An 11,688-nucleotide genomic window follows, 5' to 3' on the forward strand; every position below is an offset into this window, starting at 1 on the left:
ACAAGTTTTAAGTAATCAATTAAAGAAATAAACTAATTATCACTAATTCTTTATTGAAGCCGTCTTACTGTGAGACGACTTTTTCAGTTGGATTAGCCCAAAATGTTTTTTAAAAATTGCTTCCTATAGAAGTGTGAATTTAGATTTCATTTTTTTTATATTTTTTACTAATGGGCCTTTTGTATAGACCCGTGTCACAGTGAGACGAGTCCATATAAAAGGCCTATTGTGCTAAAAATTTCTATAATTGGATTATTTAACTCAAGTATGGGGCACATTTTACGATGAGACTGTCTCATATAAAAATTTGTAAATGAAAAATATCTATTCTTGTGACCGTCTCTCAAAGAGACGATATGAAAACAAGAAACCTAAATTTTTATTTTCTCTTTAATTTGTATTAAATGAGCTATTTAACCTATATATCTAATGCGTCTTTCGGAATAACTGTCTCTCACAATAATTTGTGAATGAGAAATTGGCTAAAGGATGTTGATGATTTTTAATGTTGCGGAGGCCAAAAAGCCCACCAATGAAATTTGAGTTGATACTTGAAACCAATTGGACCCATGGAAAAGGTTCGCCCATGGTCATTTTCCCCTGGCCCATAGTATGATCACGGGTATTAGGTGAAATGGGTGCAGAAAACAAACATTGTAGCAAAATTTCACAAAATCTTTAGTCTTGTATTGTATGAGAACATGGGACGGAACTAAATAATCACCTTATATCATATATTTAGTATTCATAATATATATAATTATTATAACATTATTATAAAAATGATTATTTCTTCTGTTCTTTTTTATTTGTCCACTTTATTGTTTCTATGCATTTCAAAGCAAATTTTTAATCTCGATATCTCTTATTACGCATCATAAAAAATTATAAAAATTATATATTAAAATTCTTTGCATCATGACGAATCTAAAAAGATTTCACTTCGATATATTTTATCTTCAATATATACTTTAAAAACCAAATATAAATTTCTTATATCGGTAAATATATTTTGCTTATCAATAAAAAATTTCTGATCCGCTACCTTCAGATGATGAGTTGCAGTGATGATGTATAAGATATGCTACTACAATTTTCAACACAAATTTAACTGGTTGAAAGGTGAGAATAATAATATTTTCTTCGTTTCATGTTATTTGCACCAAATTAATATTTGCACTATTTACAATTTTTTAGTAATTTACATATTTCGGTTATTATACGAGGAAAAAAAACGTAGTCATGTGGGATTTTGTTTAATTCGTCTCATCGTATTTTTCATAATATAATATCAAATTTTTTTTAATTTTTAGTTATGTATAACTCTAAATATAAACGATCCAACAAATACATTACATTGAAAAAAATATATTTACTGTAAGTTTTTTGGGACGAAGGAAGTAATAATTAAATAAATAGATCATAAAAATATGATTGAGCTATGGAGTATAAAACATGGGCTAACCTAATATCTCCAAAGTATCGACCGAGTCATGTGGTCTTTTCAAGTAAAAGATAAAACTTCCAGAACATACTGCCAAACATACTGTACATATCCAGTTAAGCTTTTGCTATTGACTAGAATTAATTTAATCTTATCTTGTTTCAAGTAAATATTTATTTTTATTAGAGAAAATTTAGGATTGAATTTCATCTTTTCTTTATATCAACCTACTCTTAATTTCAAAAGAATTTACTTGGTAGTCTTTTGGCAATGTTACGGTGTCACTCCATCTTTAAATCATATTTTCAAATTATTTATTCGTTTTCCTCATCTCATCAATCTATTTTTACTTTTATTTTTCAACTTAATTTTTATTTTCACAAATATTCACCCAAAAACACATGTTACTAATTAAGCACAAAGGGAGTAAATGATTTAATATGCACATAAGTAATTTAAAAGTTGTTTATTCAAAAGAATTCCAACATTCTTTCTATAAAATAAATGTAAAACCCAATTTATATTTATAATTATTAAATAACCTAAAATGTCTATAAATTCTTGTGTATAACATAATAATAATTCATTTTGAAAATTATATTTTATCTCAGTTAGTACATGTATCACATTTTTCCCATAAAGTTATGGGTTCGATCTTAACAAACTCTTCCTCAAGCCACATCTTTCTCTCAGTCTAATAATAATAATAATAAATGATTATATCCTTTGCAGCACCGGGAATTATTACTCTAATTTAGAAAATTTTTCATACGCCATGTATTTATATTTTGAAGAAACTAGAAACTAGAAACTAGTTTTCATAAAATGTCCGTAGTAACACTGAATGCTACCATATGAAATTTCCTATTATTTATTTTCAAATCATAACATATACCCAAAAAGATACCAAGTAAGATTTACATGTGAAATATGGCCGGTACTTACTTTAATATATATCACTGTATCATCAGCTAGTTTAATTACTTGACTATAGTATCCAAATTTTTAATTAAAAGAATAAAAAACCCATATAACATACAATAGAGCTATTGTAAAGCTATCCAAATGACAATATTTCAACATTGTAGGCTAAAATGTGTAGCAATGTATTTAAGTAATACATTTATCATCATCATTATCTTACACGGTCTTTATAGTCGTCATCATCATATTCAATGTCCCGCTCGAAAGCAGAAATATTACCCAATATATATATCTCGCAAATAGAAACTATAATGAAGTTTGGGAAGGGAAGAAAGGCGGCAACTCATACCCTCTACTATAATGAAGTTTGGGAAGGGAAGAAAGGCGACAACTCATACCCATAGAGGAGAGTGCGAATAAAGAATCCCTCGATAAACAATACATTAATGAAAACACAAATTGATGATCATATATTATGAATATGTAAGAATGTTCTTGATTAATAATTTAATCTCCATAACCTAATTTTGAAAAATAAAAAAGAAAGCTAATAACATACAATAATATAATTATACAGACTTATGTGATGATAACAGAAGAAACCTGTGATAATACGGATAATCTTGAGTATGAAAACCTTCATCAAAATTCTGAGAATAACTAATGGCATCATACTTAAATGTCAAAGTGGGTGACCTAACTTTATTATTACCACCATTACAATTATTAATACAATTATTACTTTCTCTCATCAATCTCCATAGAAGCTTCCTCCATAACCGCCGACTCCGGTTTTTTCCGCCGCCTCTGCCTCCGTTAGATGGTGGCCGAGGCCGCGGAAGACGGGCGTATTCCTCATGGCTTGAAATGCAACATGTTGGAGACATCAAGCATTTTGATATGTATAGTGATGAATCCTTATTCATTTTATCAAATGATTGTTGATAATTAATAGTTGTTGAATAGAAGTGGAAGAAGTGTAGAGAATGTGTATTGTATGAATAATAAGGATAATAATGTAATAATACAATTATGGGATGTAATTATTTTCTCATATGGGCCTAGCTTTATTTAAAGCTCCACCACTTGTTTTTTTTCTTTTCTTGTTTTTTTTTTTTTGAATGTCTTGAGTTTTCATTTGTTGTTATTATTCAATAATTTGCATGTCTTGTATGAGACCGTTTCACAGTAAGACGATCTAAAAATAAGAAACCCACGAACTAAATGCTTTTATTATTGGGCTATTTAATCCTAGTATGAGATATGTCTCACGATGAAACCGTCTCATACAAGAATTTGTGAATATTATTTGTCCCACTCATTTTGCACATCTATTATTTTAATTTATCTCATTGATTTTACTGTTTTATTTTTTTGTAATGGTCTCATTCTTCTTCTTTTAATCTCATCAAAAACATTTATATTGTCTTCATTTGTTTTTCGTTTATTTCTGCTTCTCCAACTCAATTTTGTTTTTAATTTTTACATATTTTACAACTAGTGCAAAATGAGAAAAATAAAAGGGATATTTATTTATTTATTTCCTACTATGTACCTTTGAATTTGCATTGTTTGCAAATAAGGTGTTTTTTAAAAAATGTGATGGTTTGGTCATAAATGAAAAGCTAATAAAATCATATGAATGATGCTAAAAGAAAATTAAAATTTGTAGATGACATTGAAAAATGATCGTTTGCAAAATAAATAAGACATTTGAATATAGAAAATAAAGCAAATTAAGAGAGGGGAGAGAGTATACAATATACTGCTCGTATAAAATAATTAGGATAACAAACCTTAATGTGTGCTAAAATATAATAATTAAGGAGTAAGAGGGAAGCAAGAGTAAGCTGAGTGAGAGTCTGACAGGGTTTTAATTTTAAAAAATGATAAAGTAATACTCCTAGGATAAATAATGGGAAATTAAAGTAGGCGTGATTAAAGGAAAGGTTGATTTATAAAAACGTTTTTAGAATTTTTTACTAATAAAAAATTTATCATATAGAAGTAATAAAAAAATTAAAACGTAATTGGATGAATAAATTTTTAATTTATTAAGTTATTTTTTAATATATTTAACTGAGATCTTGTTTATTTGTATTGCTTTGTCAATTTAAATTTATTAATTTTAACTTTTGGTAATTGTAATTATACAATTAGTAATATTAGGGATCAAATTAATAAATTGGATAGGATACTAAAATAAATGGTACATTGTTTTTTAAAAAATGGAGTACATTTAAAAATTATTTGTCAATTAAATTCTTAAAATTAGGTCATTTGTGAATTACATGCGGTCTCAGGGTTTAATTTCGAATGATAATCACCAAAGTATTATAATGTCTACAGTGTTTATGTCAATCACAGGATTCTAACCATTTTTTGGTCGGAATTTTATATTAAATGATCGAAATCCTGTAGTTTGGCCATATAGCCCTTAATGTTGTAGACATTGATATTTTGGTGGCTATAAATTCGTAAAAAAAAAAAACATTAAAACTGTAATTCATAAAAGACCTAAACTTTAAAACTGCAATTCACAAGTTATTTTGGTTTTATAAATTTCATTGTGTCATGTTTGGAAACGATTATTTCAATTGAAAATTTGGAATTTGCTCAAATTTATTGTTTGGCAAATCAAAAAATTTTAATTCGGATCAAATTCTACCATTGTTTTTAAAGTAATTAAAGTTGAGAATTTGAAAATGACTCCATAAACCATGTCATTCTCAAATTCTTCATTTATGATTTCATAATTAAAATTCATAATTTCGAAATGAAATACTTGTTCCCAAACACTACATTGAAGTATCTAATGAATCTAATAAATGATAATAAATTATAAATTTATGACAAAATGGTAAATCTGTCCATGAAAGTAATTAATGTTTATTTACTTGATGTTAAAAATTTATACTTTTATTTTTATTAATAGTCTTTAGGCTAATAAATACTCCTATTAAATTAAAGGGTAATGATTAGGCTGTATATAAAAATTAATAATTTTTCTTTATTAGTAATAATTTTTAATTTTTAAGAAAATCTAATTTAAAAATTAGAAAACAATTAATATTTTATATAATAATTTTAACTTTTCAAGAAATACTAAATAATAAAATAATAAAATATAATTAAATACTTATGTTTCCAAATAAAAATAATATTAAATTATATAAATTAAATATAAGATTATTTCTTATATACATCATTTTCTAAATTAAAAAATTTAAAAATCGACAAGAGTCCGCAGGATTTTGATGATATGAGTAAATTTATTTGGATGAATGATAAAATGAGTGGTTGGGGAGGTTGTTGCACATGATATTATTATGGTCCCGTAAATAGAGGAGTTGGTCTTTGTCTAATGTTAATACGCCCCCCCTTCCAATTTACTTTTTAAGATTAGCTTTTTTTAGGGTATTTCACTATATTTTAGATTATAGATTAAAAATTAATTATAAATTAAGAATAATGAATAAATAGTGTCATCTTTTTAATATTACGACTAATTTAGAACGGAGGAAGTACTAATTAATGTTTTTCTCTCTAATTCTTAATTAAGAGAGTAACAGGATGAGGATACCTATTAATAATGACTGACCGATTAATTAAAAATAATAATAAAAACAATAAAAAATAAAAAAATGGATGGTTATATTTCCTAAAACTACGCAAATTGTTTTTTAAGCTACATTGTATGTATTTAATTTAATTAATTAATGTTTCTTTAAAGTGTACTTAGTTTGGACTACATGTATGGGCTGATCTTATATGGTGAGACGGACTCATACAAGACGCATTGTTTTTTAATAATGTTGGTTACATTTGACTTTTTAATACAAATTTCTAGTATAATTTGAGTCTTAATATCTATAAATACACTTTATAAAAAAATATAAAAACTAACCCATTTGTTTGATTCATGCATCATTTGGTATTTTAATCTGTTTAACTCATTTGTGCATTATTTTTATTTTTAGACAATAATTCACCATTTTTTTATCTCATGTATACAATATACATTTTAATTCTCTTTTAATTATTTTCAATCTTTACCAAAAATTCACTTTTTTTAAAAAACAGATACTTCTACTTCATTTTTTTGGTACTAATTCAAAAGAACGAAATATTACATATTAAAATCCGCGTAAATTATATTTTTAACTTATGTCCATGAAAAGTCATGATTAATTTATGTAATCAAGTTGTTTGATTTTCTGTTTTCGTATTCTACGTCTGGATTAGAGTGGTTGGTGAATCTTTCTAACTAGATAATCAGGAATTAGAGCCAGGAGTACGAAAGAGGGAACTAGGTAGGTGTAACAGAATTATGAATTTTATTTTATGAATTATATTTGACAATTTGTTAGGGTTTAACCTAACATTAGCTTAAGTTTTCGGTCAAGTCAGTTCTTTGATAGGTATTAAAAGCCAACGTGATCAGAGGTTACGGGCTCGAAGCTCTACCACCCCCATTTGATTGGAATATTTAGCGTCAGGTATGAGGAAGGTTTGTATTGCATCCACACTTATAACCCAAAGAGTTTCGTATGATGGGGCGTGTTAGAGTATATAACATATTTGGAGACCTTAACCATCAGCTTAAACTTTTGATTGAGTTGGTTCCTTAACACTCATTCTTAAACTAACTTTGCAATTACACCTTAAAATTTAGGACTTTTAAAAATTTTAAATTTATTAAATATTTATATATTTAACCCCTTAAAAAACAATTAATAATTTCTAATCAATAACCGTGATTTATAAATCACCATAAAAAGACAAAAATAATAATAATAAAATAAACAAAATCAAAAACGGTATATTAAAGTCACAAAATTCTCACCCTATCAAATACTACTAGATAAAGGTAATTTATTAACTTTATAAATAATGTTATTTACTGAGACCTCATAAAAACAATCTAGTATGCTATCATTTCCAGTTGACCCTAGATCCATCTTCAATGTTGGTGATAAATGATAATGCTTAGACATTACTCATGGCATTCAATAATGTTCACAATCACAGCCTATTACAATTTAGAAAGAAGCCCATGAGGCCCACCATATGTTCAACAATCAATCAAAACTACTAATGTGATATTGTGTTTACGTGAGACGCTCTTTTTACATCGGTTAAAAAGCCTAATTAATAAATGTATTTGCATATTGACTTTTTATTTTAAGGTCATCTCGTAAATCTAAGGTTTTTTAGACTAATGAAAAACAAAATAAAAAGCTGAAAATAAGAACAATCTAGAAAGGTTAAGTTGAAACAATGCTAGGGCTTCCTCCCTTTTTTGCTATTACATCAACCCTTATATATAGAGGAATGCACCCCTAATGATCTAAGACCTCTGCCAAATGCCCAAATATAGACATTATACCTTTAAAAGGTCGTCCAAATAATAATTGAGACCTAGGGAATATCCGAAAATGATTTTCCTTGCCATTCATTTCACGAATTGATGAATATATACAAAAGGTAATCTCTAATTTTAGGAAACTAAATAACTACAAAATAATTACCAAATCAAAAGATTTACAAAATATACACGATATTATTTTATTCAAAGATATTCTATTCTAATACACTCCCGCAGTCGAATTGGGAGGTTTGCGGACGCTGAGACTAGACCGAAAATCATCAAAGAGAATCCGAGGAAGGCCCTTAGTAAAAATATCGGCAATTTAATATCTAGATGGAGCATGAAGTACACGAACATCCCCACGTCGCACTTTTTCCCGAACAAAATGTATGTCCATCTCAATATGTTTAGTGCCTTGATGGTGAACTGGGTTGCCCGACAAATAAACAGCACTATCATTATCACAATAAACAAGAGTGGACGTAGAAATGGGAAAATGAAGCTCAAGAAGTAAGTTACGAAGCCAACAAGTCTCAGAAACAACATTAGCCACACCATAATATTCAGTCTCAGCACTGGACTTAGAAATTGTAGGTTGGTGCTTAGCAGACCAAGAGATCAAATTATCAAAAAGTAATCTCTAGTTTTAAGAGACTAAATAACTACAAAATAATTACAAAATCAAAAGATTTACAAAATATACAAGTTATTATTTTTATTTAAAGATATTCTATTCTAATAGGGAAATGTGCAAATGAATCGGAGAAGCCAAATGTTCAACACGAGAAGTGATCGATCGATTGATCTAAATTAATCGACCGATCGATCGATTGATCTAAATTAATCGACCGATCGATCTTAGCTGCTTGGAACTATGTCTTATCCTCGGTTTAGCTTCGTTCCCTCTGAAACCTCTGGGGTAACTTGCTTTGCTCGTGAAAAGTTGGTCATTCTTGCAAAAATGAGCAAAACACAATATACCCTACACAAGGCGGATAAAATCCCTAAAAGTAAGAAAGAAAGAACAGGAACCGCATGAAAGTGCAATCTAATTAAGCATAATATACATGCAAAGTGCACAGTTAACATCTCAGCGAGAAACGGTCACTCACAACTCACAAGAGTAGTTCGTCATTTAATGTTCACAACCATGTTAAAAATTCACTATGATTCTATCTAATCCTCATTTATTAACAACAATTACATTTTGTTATCCCAATGTCTTTGATTTGCTATAATGAAATAAAGTTACTTTGATATTTTATAATGTTATTTTATTATTTATGTGGATGAGATGGAGAGAATTACTTAGTTTGTGAATACGATTAACATAGAAGATTTCAAAAAGAATAATTTGTGAATCATATCTTTAAAGTTTAAACCTTTTGAGAATTACAAACTTAATATTTTTTTGCAAATTACAGGCACCAAAATATCAATATCTATAGCGTTTAAACCAAATCACACAATTTCATCCACTTAACCTAAATTACAGACCACTAAAATGGTCAGTATCCTGGAATTTGGCCTGAATGCAGTAAAAATTAATATTTCAATGGCTGTAATTCAAAAAAAAAAAAAAATCAGATTATAAATCACAAAACCTAAACTTTAAACCTGTAATTTCCAAATAATTCTTTAAAAAAACAGCAAATTCAAATTAGTTTCTTGACAAGTTTTTGAATAATAGGAAAACATATTATTCAATCACGTAACCAAACATGTCAAAACAACGCTCCAATAGTAGGTCGTGTCATTTGTTAGTTCAATCATTTATTATGTTAGATTAGATTTCTTTTTAAAGGTGAGTAACCAACTATACTTGGCCAAATGATCTACAAAAGGAGGTACTAATTGTAACGACCAGTGAAGGGAATATTTTGTAAATAATAATTTAAGCAATTTAATTTTAATAAATACTCCTAATAATCAAGAAACGATAACTATGTCCTCTTAATTTGAAAAATACATCATTTTACTTATTTATCAATAAACAAATATTCCCTCCAATTCATTGAAAAGAGGACATTTACTTTTTCACACTATACAATGCAATTATTCAATGCTTAATATATCTTATTATACATAACAAAATATTATAAAAACAGAATATTAATAATCTTTGCATTGAGACAAATTAAACAAGATTTTACTTGACTATGTTTTGATTTATAGATTAAAAATAAAATATAAATTAAGAGTAATAAGTCTATAGTGTCAAAAAGCAAAATGTCCCCTCTTCTATGAATTGGATAGAGTATTAAATACTAATACAACTTGATATTTGAAAGTTTTCTTAGAAAAAGGTAATAATAAGTAATAACAAAATTAATGAGAATCATGTCTTGTCTCAATTGGATTAATTACCATGTTTTCTAGATAAAATCTTAAGTTTGATTTTGACATATATAGCTATCTCATTTCCTTTGCATAACCTCTAATCCTAAAAAAAATAATAAATTACTTCTTTTCCTTTGCCATTAGGGATTCTCTAGCATACACCAGAATAATAAAAGGTAATAACAAACTCAATATAAAAATCACCTTATTTATTTATAAATAATTAATGTAGAAAATACAAAAAAATTAAAATACAAATTCTTACTTATACTAAATTATGGGTTTGAACTCGTGCCATGAGTTGTGCCGAAAAGGTTTAATTTACAAATCTAGCCCCTATTACACCTTCACAGTTAGATAGGGTGGAGGAGGATGATGAGCATTAGTATTGTATATATTTGTAGCTACTTTTGTATATATTGAAGATTTGTAGAATATTGATATTTGTATATAGTTTGTAATAATATATGTTTATTATGAATTCAATTTGATTGCTCGGAGTTTCAGCGATGAATCATTCTGTCTTGAATCATGCATTTGGTATAATGGTTATGATTATCTTAGAATTATGTATGTATTTCAAATAAATCAAACATAAAATCGAAATCAAATAGGAAAAATGTTGTCGAAAATTCGACTCAATTTCATTCATGATGCAACCATTCCTATAACAAATTACATAGTTTATTCGTTAAATTAAACCAATGCTACCTAACATTGCTTTTTAAACTTTCTCATAATCCTCTCAGTCTCTTCTTTCCTATGTGTCATATCATATCTTTGCTCCTGAGGTTAAGTATCTCGTCTTTAAGCTTGTCTTTCTCTTTATCGAGCTTAATTATAATGTCTTTTTGCCATTGGTACCCTTCGGATCAACCCAATTAAAGTAGGTCCAGTCCAATCCTTATCCAAGTAAAATGAACAAGCAACATACTAACTGCCTGGATTGAAGTTGCTCCAATCTCGATCATTTTCAACTTCATAACCACAATAACCTTATATTGTTCTTCAATAGAATGCTTCTTTGACATTTACGCAATATATAATATAATAAAATTATTAAAATTTAATAATCATATAAAGCTTTATAAATTAAGCAAAATAGTTAAGATATACATTGTGTTAATTTCAAAATCGATTCAATTAGTCTTTGATGGAGTTTGAATAGAGTGAAACAAGGAATTGTTGGGTGTATTTATAGAACATAAAGCGACGACTTTGTTTTAAATTTACAACGATTAGTTTTACATATAAAACAAAAAGTCAACTTAAATAGTTAATTCGTTGTTAGTACAGCAAACAAAAGGAGATCTGGTCAAATAAAGTCAAATTTTTGTTTGCTGTTAATAACATTGAACAAAGGTTTAGTCACATAGTTAGTTTACAGTTAGTAGCAACAAACAAGGGGAGACCTGGTCAAATAGGGTCAAACTTTTGTTCGTTGTTAATAACATCGAACAAAGGTGTAACCAGGTTTCCCTTAATTAGCTGTTACTAACAGCGATAAACTCTTCACTTTTTTGACCTGGCCATATGTTACCTGTTATTAACGGCGAACAAACTCTAAACCTAATTTTAGAGTAGCAGACACTTATTTTTGAGAATTAAG

The sequence above is a fragment of the Amaranthus tricolor genome, chromosome 8 (genome assembly GCF_026212465.1).
Source record: "Amaranthus tricolor cultivar Red isolate AtriRed21 chromosome 8, ASM2621246v1, whole genome shotgun sequence".
Classification (NCBI taxonomy): Eukaryota; Viridiplantae; Streptophyta; class Magnoliopsida; order Caryophyllales; family Amaranthaceae; genus Amaranthus; species Amaranthus tricolor.